Source organism: Carcharhinus amblyrhynchos, chromosome 10 (genome assembly GCF_965287045.1).
Source record: "Carcharhinus amblyrhynchos chromosome 10, sCarAmb.v2.hapA, whole genome shotgun sequence".
Taxonomy (NCBI): Eukaryota; Metazoa; Chordata; class Chondrichthyes; order Carcharhiniformes; family Carcharhinidae; genus Carcharhinus; species Carcharhinus amblyrhynchos.
The window spans coordinates 59,181,976-59,197,406 of NC_137333.1; the positions used below are offsets into that span (position 1 = coordinate 59,181,976).

The window sequence follows — 15,431 nt, forward strand, 5'->3', positions numbered from 1 at the left end:
ATACTGGAAATCTGGAAAAACTCAGCAGGTCTGGCAGCATCCAAGGAGGAAGACACAGTTAACATTTCAACTCCGTAGGACCCTTCTTCACAGCTTGAAAGAGTCATATGAGCTTGAAGCAGTTTCTCTCCACAGATATTGCCAGACTCGCTGTGTTTTTCTAGCATTTTAGGTTATCTTTCCACTGTTTCAAACGTACCACGCAATGCAACAAACAGTCCGAATACAGCAACTAGCTCAACTGGGGACTGGGGGTGGCTGTGCTAAACATCAAATGCAAAATACTAAGCAATTAGAGAAAGCAGGAAAAAAAAACAGTTGTTATGATTGGAGGAGTTTCAAGTGCGACAGAGTGGAATCTGATTGTAGAAGAAGAGTGTGAAAAAGCATAGTTTTGATTGGTCAAGCAGCAAGGGAGTGGCTGTGTCCTGAAGGGAGAAGGCTGGAAGAAAGAAAGAAGGGCCAAACAAGGTTTCAGAACCCCCATACGAGATAGTTTCAGGAGACATGAGCACACCTTATTCACAAGTCAAAAGATATGGCATTGGGGAGGCCTGTAAAAGGAGGGAGGAGGGCAGGCCCAAAATGAAGGTGATGGGACTCACAATTTGGGAGTGCTCAGGTCAGCCTAATCCAGTTTCTACACAATCTCAAATGGTGACTTTGGTTGTCTTTCCTCCTCTTAACCCTCGGCATATAGTTGCATTGCCCAGCTAACTGCAATATCTGAGATCAGATAACTCAGCTCAGACTGGTGACAATATTGGAGCTTTGCTGGTCAGCCTTTGTTGTGCAACCTGAACAGTGGAGCAGTTTTTTTCGCAAAAGCAAATGGCTTCATCTGATAAGAGTAATAACTTCAAACTCTGTGCAATTAACCCAGCAGAAACAAATAAAATCCACAAGATGCATTCATATTTATCCATATTGTTCCAGCTCTCAGGCATTGCAGTACAGACTACCAGAAAAAAAACTATTTATTTATATGTTACTTCTTATGCCTGACAACCATAGAGGTTTAAGCTTCATCAAGTAACAGCTGTCAAGCTGAACAACACAGCAAATGCTCTGGGCATTAACAAAGTGATCAAAAAGGCAACAGGTCCAAAGAAAATAACTCCCATTGTAAACAAAGGTAGGGGAAGGTTATCACCAGACTGCAATAAGCAATTGGAGAGGTGGACAGAACACTGCCTTGAATTCTGCTTGTTGACTACAACAAAACCCTCGATACTGTAGAAAACCTGCCTGTTACGGCATGCATGTATGCCGACTCCACAATGAAGAAGCTTATTGGGGGAATTTTCCACCCCTGTTTCGAGGGAGAGCAGGAATGGCAGAGGGGATGAATAATCAAGCAAGAGTCCCAAACTTGCATTCACACTGCCTGGATAGCGCTGCTCGATTGGTTCTGACCCCCAACCCAAGCAATGACATAACAGGAATCCCGATGTTAAAATTTTAATGCTTATTTAGTAGTGTCACAAGTAGGCTTACGTTAACATTGCAATGAAGTTACTGTGAAAATTCTCTAGTTGCCACATTCCAGTGCTTGTTCTGGTGTACCGAGGGAGAATTTAGCATGGTCAATGCATCTAGCCAGTGCGCCTTTCGGACTGTGGGAGGAAAATCAGAACACCTGGGAGGAAACCCACGCAGACACAGGGAGAACGGGCAGACTCTGCAGAGACAGTGACCCAAACTGGGAATCAAACCCACCTCCTTGGCACTGAGACAGCAGTACTAATCAATGTGCAACTGTGTCACCTCAAAGATATTACTATCAGGTGCTTAAACCTGACAGCACCCCCCTCCTCCCTCCCACATTAAATTGTCCATACCATGGCATGAAACACACCAACATGACTTATAAAACAGTTCTCCCATGACTTGACAGAGACATGTAGGTGAATGCAGCTTCCTGATGTGAGGCTGCACCTGAGTGAAGGAGTAGCGATCTGAAAGCTCGTGCTACCAAACAATCCTGTTGGGCGTTAACTTGGTGTTGTGAGGCTTCTTCCTGGAGAGAGCTGTTGGAGATGTCAGGGGTAAGTTTTTCACTCAGAGGGTGGTGGGTGGGATCGGCTGCCATCGGTGGTGGTGGAGGCAAATTTGTTGGGGTTTTTTTTTAAAAAAAGAGACTTCTGGATGAGTACATAGGCCTAGTAGGTAGGGATATGATCAGTGCAACTTGTGGACCGAAGGGCCTGTTTGTGCTGTAGTGTTCTATGAGACATCAGGTGGTGGACCTGAAAAGGCTAACTTTGTTTCTCAGCACATGGATGCTGCCTGACCAAGCTTTCCAGCATTGTGTGTGAGTGTGAGTGTGAGTGTGAGTGTGAGTGTGAGTGTGAGTGTGAGTGTGAGTGTGAGTGTGAGTGTGAGTGTGAGTGTGAGTGTGAGTGTGAGTGTGAGTGTGAGTGTGAGTGTGAGTGTGAGTGTGAGTGTGAGTGTGAGTGTGAGTGTGAGTGTGAGTGTGAGTGTGAGTGTGAGTGTGAGTGTGAGTGAGAGTGTGAGTGAGAGTGTGAGAGTGTGAGAGTGTGAGAGTGTGAGAGTGTGAGAGTGTGAGAGAAACGTGATTATAGGCATCCTTCTTCACCATTGCAGGTAGTCAAGGATCTTGAATAATTAATCTCGACAACAACTGACAACCCCCTCAACAAAGAAAGTGTTACACTGTATGCCAGATGAGGAATTATGAACATGTGGGAAAACCAGCCATGCAAAAACAACAAGGTGATTCACTACACTGGGACCTACAAGAACTACTGGCATTCCTCTGCATAAGGGACTGTACATTGTTTCTGTACCTTCTTTAATACCAATGGAGAGTGATCTCTGGGATGAGGCATTTCAGTGACATGGACAAACTGGAGAAGTTAGGGACTGTTTCCGGAGGGGAAAAAAAATTAGAGGAAATTTGACAGAAGTGTTCAAAATGAGGGGTCTGGAAGAGGAAAGAGAATCTATTCCCATTGGCAGAAGGTTTGAGAACCAGAGGACAACAAGTTAAGGTGGTTGGCAAGAGAACCAATGGCAAAATGATATATCGACCACGTAAAAAGGCATTTCTTCAGTGCTGTGTAGGTGCAATATGTTTAATTCACAAGTGATTCAACTTAAAAATAACACTGCAGTCAGATAAGGTGGTTTATTACAAAATTACTCAAGGTGACAAAAGTTATTCACTAAAAATGTAGATAAAGATTAAAATGCAGATAAAGAAAAAGATTCTTAAAAGAGGAGATTTTAAATCAGTGTCCAGGTTATTACAGGCCCATGAATTCCTTCTTTCCAAGTGAAGGGGTCAAAACGGGGGTTCGGTTTAGAAGTTCTGATAGCTTGTGAAGTCAGTTGAAGGTCACCTTTGTAGGTGAAGTGGACAGGTTGAGTAGATGCTGGGAGACAGTATAGACTCCTTTCGTGACTGAAGGCAGCAGGTAGCAACACTTGGAAGATTGTCTATTTTCTTCTCAGAAGACCAGAGATGATTTACTGGATGTGTTACCCCAAAACTCCCAGTGACAGAGGGAAAAACAGTTCTCTCATTTTCTTCACAGTTAGCGCCAATTCCACATCTTCTCTCCATAGCCCTGCATTTTCTTCCTTTACAGTTAAAATCTAATTCCCTCTCGAGTGCTTTGGCTGAACCTCCCTTAGACAGTGCACTCTAGATTCTAACCACTCACTGCATGAATATATTTCTTTCCTCATGTCGCTACAGCTTCCTTGGCCAACTGGAGTATTTTACTGTATCCAGGTACCTGATGGCTTTGAATACCTCTGCAAAATCTCCTCTCAATGGAAAATAATCTCAACCTCTCCACTCATCTCATAACTGGTCCCAGGGATGAGGATCATCATTCTCATGAATCTTTATTGAAGTTGCTCCAAGCAAAGTTTGTGTCAGAAAGAAATGCCAGACCCAAGTCCAAGGCACATAAATCCATTTCAGTAATTATAGTGGCTCAGCAGGAATCATTTAAATTGACTTATGCGGCATGGTAGCACAATGGTTAGCACTGCTGCTTCACAGCTCCAGGGTCCTGGGTTTGATTCCTGGCTCGGGTCACTGTGTGAAGTTTGCACATTCTCCTCATGTCTGCCTGGGTTTCCTCCCACAGTCCAAAGATGTGCAGGTTAGGTTGTTTGGCCATGCTAAGAAATTGCTCCTTAGTGTCCAGGGATGTGTAAATTAGAGGGATTAGTGGGTATAAATATGTAGGGATATGGGGGTAGGGCCTGAGTGGGATTGTGTTTGGTGCAAACTCAGTGGGCCAAAGGGCCTCTTTCTGCACTGTAGGGTTCTATGATTGTGTGTTCTCTGTTATGGTGCTGCAAGTTAAAAGGACACCATAATCTCAAGGAGCCTAAAGGGCTGTCAAATCCACCAATACAAATTTAAGCAGATAAAAAAGCAACTAGAAGCTGAAACAGATAGAGGTAACCATTTCCCTCTAATGCGCTTTGAGACAACTCACTTACGAAAAAAAATTGCACATTTTCACTACAACCAAAGCATGAATTCATTTTACAGATATCAGCAAAGCCAATGGATTTGACAATGAGATTGTATTGGGAATGAGAGCACACTGGGTTTAGGGTTGCCAGCTCTAGGAATCAAAGGTTACTTTGCACATCCCTGAAGAAACGTCAAAGACATTAAAAATGATTGAACATTTCTCTTTTCAGTGTTTTGTATCCAGAAAATGAAAAAAAAAAGACGTTTTGCTGACTGTCAAATGTCATCTAACTGTATTTTTGCTTTCCAATTGGCATTGGAATGCAAATGCATCAGAAGATGGATGTGTTCGCTGACTAATAGCTGGAATGTGGGACAAGCCAGGAGATGAAACCTCCAGGAAAAAAAAAACTTAATTGCAGCTTGCAACCCTCACTTGGTTGAAGGATACCTTTTAGGTTATGTAAACAGAAAAATTTGAGGGAAGGCCTTATCTGCCAGATAAACAGTTAGGTCTCTTTACAATCAACATTTATGGCATGCATTGTAATCACAAAAGTGCTGATGACTGCCCCAATGGGACATAGTTACTGCCCAAATATCACTCAAGCTCAAGTCACAGATGATTGACAGAGGTGACTGTCCCAAGATTAATAAAGGCCTTGACTTTTCAGGCCAACATGGTACACTGGTCATTGGTTTTTAAAGATTAGGCCCAAGAGATAGCTCCTTGCCAGAATTAAATTCTTGTTCTGACCTACAACTGGGAGGTGCATTTCATATCGACATGGTCTTTGGAAACTAATCTACTTTGGACTTGTTTCCAAGGTCATGGGAGGTTCCCATAACAATTCAGTGAAGACTATAGAGTCCGTGATCTGCAATGTTGAGCAGCATATCAACACAGTAATGAAGATCCAGCACCAGGGTCCCCATAGGTTGGCAGAGTGAACAGAGCAAAGTAAAACTGTGATTAATAAATGAAATAAGAAAACTGTTGAAAATCGTTTTTGATGGAAACAGAGCAGCAAGCACACAGCTGCAAAGGCCAGAGGGAAGAAACATAAAAAAACATTGCTTGCAATGTTTTAAACAGAGGAATGGAGAGCAGCAACTGAAATATCAACATGGCAAAGTTTTTGCTCAGTGTTTCCCACCATAAAATAAATAATGAATCTTGAAATAAAGCAGTAAAATTTAGGGGAGACAGTTGTATTGTTGCTGGACTAGTAATCCAATTATCCAGGATAATTCGAATCCCACCATGGCAGATGGTGATATTTGAATGCAATAAAAATCTAGAATCAAATGTCTAATGGTAACCATGAAACCATTGCTGATGGTTGTAATAACCCTCAATATTATCCTTCAGGGAAGGAAATACGCCGTCCTTACCTGGTCTGGCCTATATGTGATTCACATCCACAGCAATGTGGTCGACTCTCAAAATGCCCTCCGAAATGGCCTAGCAAATCACTCAGGTCAATGTCAATTTGGCATTGCCAACAAATACTGGCCCAGTGCTGCCCTCATTCCCTGAATGAATTAAAACTCAGAAGGCTGGTAGGTGCAAAGTGATAAGAGAGAGTTACAACATGTCACAAGGCTTAATTAGCAGACTTGTCTGGTTCCATATTTTTCAATTTTTGAAGTCCCCCCACCATTTATTAAAAGAACAAAGTTTCCAGTTCATAAAATGTTACAGAAACAGGCCTATTGTCCCATCAAAGAGAGGGAAAAACACTGTTGCAATGAACCACCTACTATAATCCCACTGTCCCTCATACGCCAATTACCTTTACTTTTCCCGATTAACCCAAAATAATTTTCATTAGCTCATGCTTCAACATCCTCAACTCAGGTGCGGGGAATCCCAATAAACTGTAATCCCTTCATCCTGGCTGGTATCCAAAATGAATCAATGTTGCATTTTTACCAATTCCTTCCCATAAGGGTAAGAGGAATTTAAATCAAGCAGGAGATGGATGGGAAACCTGCTGCCATCCTGCTACCCTAATGCTCACTCAAGGGTCCCACACTGGCATTCAGGAATCAACTAGAAATCAGGATCAATAGTATCGCCAGTCACAGCGAACAAACCAAAAGGGCAATTAGTGATGGAAAGATAATCCAAAGACAGTAGAGGAGAAAAGAATAAGAATTGGATGAGAAAAGAACTGACTGGTTCAGCAGATCAGTCGTTTGGTTTCCTTGACTGCCAGTTCAGAAATCATTAAATAGAGGAGCCAGTCATCCCAAGAGAGAGTCTGCTTTAAGCAAACCAATTGAGTTTTGCAGGCAGATGTGGTCTGGATAGCTTCTTCCGTACAATTGTTTAATGCACATTGAACAAACAGCTGAATTATTATGTTCTTACAGGCAGCCATGGCAAATCTCTTTGTATTATCCCAGTAAACAATACAGGCAGCAACAGTTTCACAAAAGGTCATTATTGATTTTGTCAGAACATTACTTAGAGCATTCCTGACTGCATCAGATACTTTGGACATAGGCAGTTGTTTGTCAAGATATGAAATATTTAATCCAGCTTTTGGCACATTCAATGTTCATTAAATAAATGAAATGTTTCTAAACAAATTATTCATGGTTCCTAATGTCAATTTAGTGACAGTAACCAAAAGGAGACAGGGACATTGGTGGCAACAAAAAGGCAGCAAATTAGATCTGGACTGTATTCAGTCTAGTATTCAAGAGCACCAGCAGAAAGACTTTAAAAAAATACCCACATTCAGCCCATTGTGTCTGCGCCGACTCTCCAAAGATCTAAGATATTACAAAGCTTTGATGTTTAAACGTTTTGATCATGAAGAGCTGGTTATGCATTTTTATTTGCAAACTCAATTTATTGGAGTCTCTGTGGAGAGAACTATTTTGATCAAGCTGAACACAAACAGTGTGATTGCCCATCTTGAATAAAACTTTATTTGCTTCACTCCAGGAGATGGTTATACATTTTTGGGGATCTTTTGAGTCAGTACCTGATGCTTGATAGAACCCTGTTGAAGTTTTCAATTACTAGAATTGGTGGTAAAGAAATGCTAGTTGAATGTGGAGGTGTAGACTGATCATAGATTGTGACATCTCCGGTCTCAAAATTGGTGCATACGATCCAATGGGCAAAGAAACATTAGAGATGGAGGGAAGACAGTGAAGAACATGGCTGCTTTGAACTATAATCTGAACAGCGGATAATCCAATAAAAGACTGAATAACTTGGTTAAATGAGGAGCCAACAACAGAAGTATGTGGTTTGATTACTTCAGTACATAGGCCTGAAATTTAGTCTGGAGACAAGGTCCACGCAGAAATATTGTTTGAGATTCACAAAGCCCAGAAAACTGGGCAAGCTCAATGACCTGTAGTTATTGAAAAAAATATTGGCCTGTGGTGGTTAGTGAGGAAGTCCTGTGATGCACAGCAAGTAATGGCCCTGCCAAGCCAGAGGATGAGTTCAATTCCTGCCAGAGGACTTGGTGGCCAAGGAAGGTGCATTTGTAACACTGCCAAACAGGTTGCAAATCAACTTACAAATCCTTCCAATACATGCCAGTAATAGGAGATAAAGTGGGGGAGTTCACTGGGCACTTATGTAAAGAATGTTGGAGTCTCTACCAGTACTCTCCATAGCTCCACTCCACAACATGCTTGTGGTTAGCTTGTTGAACCGAGGGGAAACATTCCTGTTCTTCCTGGCCCATAAGCAGTGCTGGGAAAAAAGAACTTATGGATTTCATCTTTCATACCTTGTTGTACCTGCTAGGTTTCTCAAGACCTGGGAAACTTAGTCAAAAGTGAATTTAAAATAGGCTCGCTGCTTCAAAGGCAGGTAGCTTTATGTTTAAATAGTGAAACAGTTAAAACTGGAAACAAGTAGATTTGTGGTATGTTGGGTTTGATTTTTTTCATTTTATCATCTGGCATGACTTCAAACCATGTCCACAGGGTGACATTGGCTGCTCCTACACCAGAGGGCATTGAGACATGCCTGCAGCACTGGCCTAACCAGCTTGCCACCAGGTGCCCACATCCAAGCACCTAAACTAGTCCCTGTGGTCTGTGGGAACCTTGAGATTGATTCAGCTTCCCCTTCAATTGGCCTTGATGAATGTGATTAGGTGGCAGGAGCTAAAAGTTCACCCCAAGGGTGAACATATAACATCCAATTGTCAATATCTCGGTATGGTTTTCCTCACATTAAATAATGTCCAAGCTCTCAAGTTAATCATCCAGAAAAAAAAATCCAAATCAGTTAAATTTGGACAGCTTTCCACAAAACTTTAGTACTTAAGAGGTGCAAATCAGGGTATTTAAAGTATTTCCTTGTTCTTACTATGATAGACTAACAAGTTTCAATTAAGTGGAATGAAAAAAAATGGGAAGAGAAAATAAGTTTCCTTCAGCGACCCACTGAGGACGCGACATGAAATATTGCATTTATTCATTTAGTTAGCAATGCGACGAATTAGTTGAATTTAGAGAGAAAAAAAACAAACAGCACAGAAAGGGTTAGAATTACTCAAGGGAAGATGTGTATTAAAAATCCTGCACTTTTATAGGATACATTAAAAAAACTATACAAGCAAGTCCTGCTGCAGAAAGAGTGGGTGAGAGAATTAGTTTCCATTTATTGTCTTTTCTCATTCTCCATTCTGAAAAATCTGATCATCAATTTTTGTAGTGAAGGTTGAATCTTTTCTAGAAGACATTTTGTTTGTTCTAACCATTTACATACCAAGTTATTTTTAAACCATACTTAGCAGAATGGTTTCCAGGAGAAAAAAGGGTGGGGAAGGTCATGTTATAATTACATTTAGCCAGATTTATACTGGAAAGCCAGAGTAGACACTGAAACTTTAGATCCACGCACAGTGAAAGTAAAAAAAAAATCCATTCTCCCATGTCAAAAGTATGTCAGAGGGAAAGCAGAAAAATATGACCAAGTATTCATGTAGCACTCACCTCCAAGTCAGAAAGTTGAGAGTTCGAGCCCAACTGTGACAAAATCTAGTCTAGAACATAAGAACATAAGAAATAGGAGCAGGAGTAGGCCATCTAGCCCTTCAAGCCTGCCCCGCCATTCAGTAAGATCATGGCTGATCTGTCGTGGCTCAGTTCCACTTTCCCGCCCTCTCCCCATAACCCTTAATCCCCTCTCTTATCAAGGACCCATCAACCCGCTTCTTAAAAATATTTAGCGAGGCAGCCTCCACCACTTCAACGGGCAGAGAATTCCAGAGATTCACCACCCTTTGAGTGAAGAAGTTCCTCCTCAACTCCGTTCTAAACCGCCTCCCCTTTATCTTGAGGCTGTGCCCCCTAGTCCTACTGTCTTTTTTGAGTGGGAAGAGTCTCTCCACCTCTATCCTATCCATCCCATTCATCATCTTATACGTCTCAATGAGATCTCCCCTCATTCTTCTAAACTCTAACGAGTACAAGCCTAGTTTATTCAGCCTCTCCTCATAGCTCAACCCCCTCAACTCCGGTATCAGCCTAGTAAACCTCCTCTGCACTCCCTCCAGGGCCAAAATATCCTTGCGCAGGTGCGGCGCCCAAAACTGCACACAGTACTCCAGCTGCGGCCTCACCAATGCCCTATACAGCTACAGCAAGACCTCCCTACTTCCTACTCCCTACTAGCATGCCAATGCAGTCACGGGAGTAGTGTACTGTTGGAGTTTCCGTTCATCAGATGAGATTTTAAATAACCTGCCTTCTGAGGTGCACATGAAAGATTCCATGGTATTAGTCTGAAGGGAGTTCTTTGCCCAAAGAATGGTAAGAATGGCAAAGTTGCTATTTCAGCAAGAGGTTGAAACGAATGATAAAGATGCATTTAAAGAGGAATGCTACGCAAGCTTTTGGAGGAGAAGAAGGGAATAGTTGGTGGCAGACGAGAAATGGGAGAAGGTTGGAGTGGATTGAGCAGGCTGAATATCCTGTGCTCTTTGCACAGGAATTATCCCTTCTGTCCTGGCTAATGCTTATTTCTTAATCAATATCAAAAACAAATTATCCAGCTATCATCATATTGTTGTTTCAGACAGTTTGCAGCACTTCTCAAGTTGTACGTAATGATACTTCAAAGTCCTTCAGCACTTATGTCTTGGTAGAATTGACATTATATAAAAGGACATTACTACTGAAGGAAAAACTCACTCTAATCTTTAGACCATGCCCATAAGTGTAGGGCTCCCCATATAGTGAAGATAGAGCAGAGCAGATGAGAAAAACTGAACTCCCCAAATTCCAATCAAATCACCCTTTAACCTTCTAAATGCCTACAGAACACTAATTTGTGATCGTTCTTCACAATTAACCCTTGGAATCCAGGTTGTGTCCCCTACTCCAATATCAGTAAGTTATTTCTCAGGTCTGATGCTTAGAATGGAGCAGGGTGCTCCAGGTGTAGTCTTACAGTAATTTTTACTCTTTTATCCTAATCCCCTATTTCAGATGTGAAATTCTATGCATGTCTGTGTTTAAATATAAAGCCCAGTATTCTATTTTCTTGAGTATTTTGACACCTGTTTGTGATGTTTTAGTTACCCATCAACGGCAGAACCTTCAGTCTTTTTGGACCTCCATCATTTGACTTTTCACCATTTAGAAACTTGCTCCAATTCATTTGAGGTCCAAAGTACATGATATCCTCCTTGCCTGACTGAAATAATTTCCCAGTTTTGCCCATTCATTTGCTCTATTAATGTTTTTCCTAATGTATGCTTCCATCCACATTATGTACAATGTGTTTTGTATACCAGAGCACAATCAAAGCGTTTCAGAAAGTTTGACTACAATGATTTAATTTGCTTGGATAAAAGATTAAAAATATAGCCAACAGTGCAACAAGGCCACTGATTTTTGTGACAACCAATTGAGGCAAGTACAGTACAGCATATATTTCCATCTTTCATGTTATTTTCAGTGAGCATATGCAGAAAGGTCTCTTGGAACCAAGTCACATTCGCCAGAAGCTTTTCTGTCTAGTTTGATCATCTTCCATCCAAACCTCATCTAAACCTTGTTGTGAAATGTTTTAGTTTTAGACAAAGACACCAGCTGAGAAAGAAAGGTATCAGAGCCCTATAATAAAACAGAAAATACTGGGAAAAATATAGCAAGGCTGACAGTATCAGAGAGAAACATAGTTAATGCTTCGAGTTCATATGACTCTCCTATAGAGCTAAAGAAACAGAGCAATGTGATAGATTTGATACTGTTAGGATGTGGGGCAATGTAGGTGTGTAGTTGTGAGTTAGGAGGGAGTGGATAAAATGTTAAATCGCAGTGTTAAGGACTATAGAAGGTACTAATGGCAGTATGAAGATGAGATAGCAGAATGTGCTAATGCTGTAAAAATATTGGGCAATTATTGGAATTATATAAAACTCTCCTGAAGGAGAGTAGCAAATTCTGTAGGGGTTTACCTTTCCACTAGAAATATTGTTGCATTGCTTCTCCAGGTCTAACCTGCAAACACGCAGAAAAGTCAACAGATGTTTAGACAAAGTATCTGTCTGTGCATTAGTGTAACAATGTAATGGCTTAAGATAATAAATTTGAACTATGAGGACCCTAAGAACAAATAAATGCTTCAAAAATCAAATAATCATTTCAATTAAATAACATTTTGAAAAAAAAAGCAAGACTAGCATAGTTGACAGCTTTTAATTCATAGAAATTTGGTTAAGATATGTTAAACAAAGTTTATTTATTTGTCACAAGTACGCTTACATTCACACTGCAAATAAGTTACTATGAAAATCCCCTAGTCGCCACCTATTTGGGTACACTGAGGGAGAATTTAGCAATACCAATGCACCTAACTTGCACATCTTTAACGGTGGGAGGAAACCGGAGCACCTGGAGGAAAGCCACACGGACACAGGGAGAATATGAAGACTCCACAAAGACAGTGACCCATGCCAGGAATTGAGTCCTGGTCCCTTGTGCCGTGAGGCAGCAGTGCTAACCATTGTGCCATCGTGATGGAGTATATAAATTGCACCGTAATAAGTATTTGAATGCAATTTTATGAAGAGCACAGAACCAATTGAGACTATTATTCAGGAGTCTCAGTTCAAAGCAGCAACTTGTTTGACTCACCATCATATGTCTTCAGAGCCAGATTGTGCAGCCCCAAATCCCACATCCCCCTGCTCCTTATCCAAAAGGATGTCACACTAGAATTTTAACATCTTTCAGCTCATCCATGCCTGCCGCATGAAGGTTTTTATATTGAAACCACCTACTATGTGGGATTCAAGCCAGGGACCCACAGAGCAATGCTCTAGGTTTGTTGTTCATCAGTTCAGTCACCTCGACCACCAAGCCACAGGAGGAAGCAAAAGAAAAATAATCAGGTGAGCCTCTCCTGTCACAGGAGATTTAGTTCAAGGTTCAAATTCAAACATTCACCACGGTGAGACTTGAACCAGGAACCCCAGAGCATTGCTCTCGGTTTGTGGCTTATTGGTTCAGTGACCCTCCTAGACTACTAGGCCATGGGAACAGCAATCTAGACTTTTCCTCTTTGCTTGATTAAAACCCAAATTAAATAACTTCTAGCAATCACTCAATCTCCTGCAAGATATGTAGTCAGGTTATTTACATTCCAACCACAAAATGGTTCTCAGGAAAGTAATCATTGGCTGAATGCTCTTTTTGAAAAAAATCCCTGTAAATTACTCAATACAAGGTAATTTCAGGTTCAGAGTTTAATTTGGCTCATCGCCACACAGAAACCGCTCCCCCCCTCCGAGTTCCATATAGTGCTTGATTTTATCATAAATAACCTCTGCAAGGACTGTTCCAGTCCACCAGGTTAGGAATTAAATCTTTCATCTCTGTACAACGCAGGCACACATAGAATTTCACATCTGACTATCACCGCAGAAAATTTGAGGAGAAACTGTGGTTTTATCAGGCCTCATTTCATTGTGTTAACTGGCAGTTGTGGTTCTTATTGTCCACAAGGACGAGTTTCCTTCAAAGACCTCACCGAAACTGCACGTCGACAGAAGTCGAGATAATAATGGAAATGCTGTGAGAAAGATTCAAATCTTATGCAGGTGCGGGGTCACAATGCGCACACGCTTATCATAGGTAAAACAGACACGAAAGCACTTTACAGCCAATGAAATAAGTGCAATCACTGTAGTGCAACAAATGCAGCAGCTAATTTGTGCACGGACAGGTTGTATAAATAGTAACGTGAACGTGATCAGATTCTGAATGGAGGGATGAGTATTTCCGGGATGTTGGGAGAGCTCCTCTACTCTTCTCCAAATAGTGCCACAGGATCTACTGTGTCCACCCAAGAGTGCAGAAGGGTCCTCCGTTTGACCACATATCTGAAAGCTATCACATCCTTTGTTAATGTGCTAGAGTATCAGCCATGGGTTTGTGCTTAAACCCCTGAATTCAAACGAATGACTTTTTGATTGTAGAAGTGAGTCTGCTACCATTGAGGAATGCCTGACACCTAGGAAATAAAAAGTTTGCTTTCGTATCAAGTTCTAGTTTGGAATCAGGCTGATCGGGGCACTGAGCTTGCCCCACGCTCCAGAAAGAGTAATAGCATGTTATGTGGGTGGCACAATGGTTAGCAGTGAGGCCTCACAGTGCCAAGGACCCAGGTTCAATTCCAGCTTTGCAGAGTATGCACATTCTCCCACTGTCTGCATGAGTTTCCTCCCACTCAAGATGTGCAGGTTAGGTTGACTGGCCATGCTAAATTTTCCCATACTGTCAAGGGAACTAGCAGGGCAAATATGAGGTTATGGGGATAGGACCTGAATGGGATTGTTGCTTCTGCAGGCTTGATGGGCTAAATAGCCTCCGTCTGCACAGTAGGGAAGCTATCCGAGCCCATCATACCTGCATTGAATCGCTAAGGGAATTTATTACTCAGCTGCATTCTCTTGTCCTTTCCCTATTTAATCTAGAATTTTAAAAAAATCTTGCTGTGTTAGGAATTTGCAAAGTTAAAATATGCAGTTATTTGCTCATGGGTACTTGTCTTGCTGTAATTATATCCTTACTGGAGATGCAGGAATGGTTTAGTGTGTAAATAAAGAGAAATTCTTTCCAATGTCTGAACAATCAATGAGAGGGAACAATTAAAAACAGTGATTGGCAAATTGAACAGATGGCATAAGAAATTAAGTTGGTTAACTCAGTTGGCTGGACAGTTGATTAGTAATGCAGAGCAATGCTTAGTGTGGATTCAATTCTTGTACTGCTTGAGGTTATTCATGAAAGACCATTGTAAAATGTACACCTGGGATTGTGATGACTTTACCTTTACAACTTGGAAATGCCTTTTGGGATGGAAAGAGGAGAGAGTACGCACAATAATATTCATAGACTCAGAATGGGTGATTTGACCCAGTGTGTCCATACTAGTTTCTTGCACCTAACTATAGAATACTTAATCATGTTTGCTTTTCCAATCTTCCTCCTGTATAGCAAAGTTGGAACTGAATGCTGATAGGAGAGTTAGATAGTGCAGTGGTCCCCTGAATCATTGGCCTGGTTAACCATTCTCTTTCGGCCTGTGTACCTTCAAGTTACGCATGTATCTCTGATTTGTGGATGCACCATGCTAACACCATCTGCAGCTTTATCACCTCCAGCTGATGTCACTTAGGATATGAGAAGCACCCTGAAACCCCCATGTGGAGCAGGATGTCCATGAGGCTGGGGCTTAGTTCTGTGTTTTATATTAAGGAACTAAATTTAGCCGGTTTTATAGATTGACAAACTGAAATCACTTACAAAAAGAAAGAGAGACCATATTAGAGAGACATGCAATGTCAGAACACAGTAACAGTTATTATGGTGTTGTTGTTATAGAATTGCTACAGTACAGAAGGTGGCCATTCAGCCCATCAAGTCTGCACTGAGCTCCAAAGAACGTCCTACCCAGGCCCACACCCTCACT

The 15,431-nt window shown here is 41.4% G+C and overlaps 1 protein-coding gene across 2 annotated transcripts in view; it reads right to left on the bottom strand.

Annotated features, from left to right (window-relative positions):
• LOC145348970 (TBC1 domain family member 8-like) overlaps positions 1-15,431 on the bottom strand; it is a 77,391-nt gene that overhangs the window by 43,861 nt on the left and 18,099 nt on the right. The gene's annotated exons all lie outside the window — the stretch shown is intronic.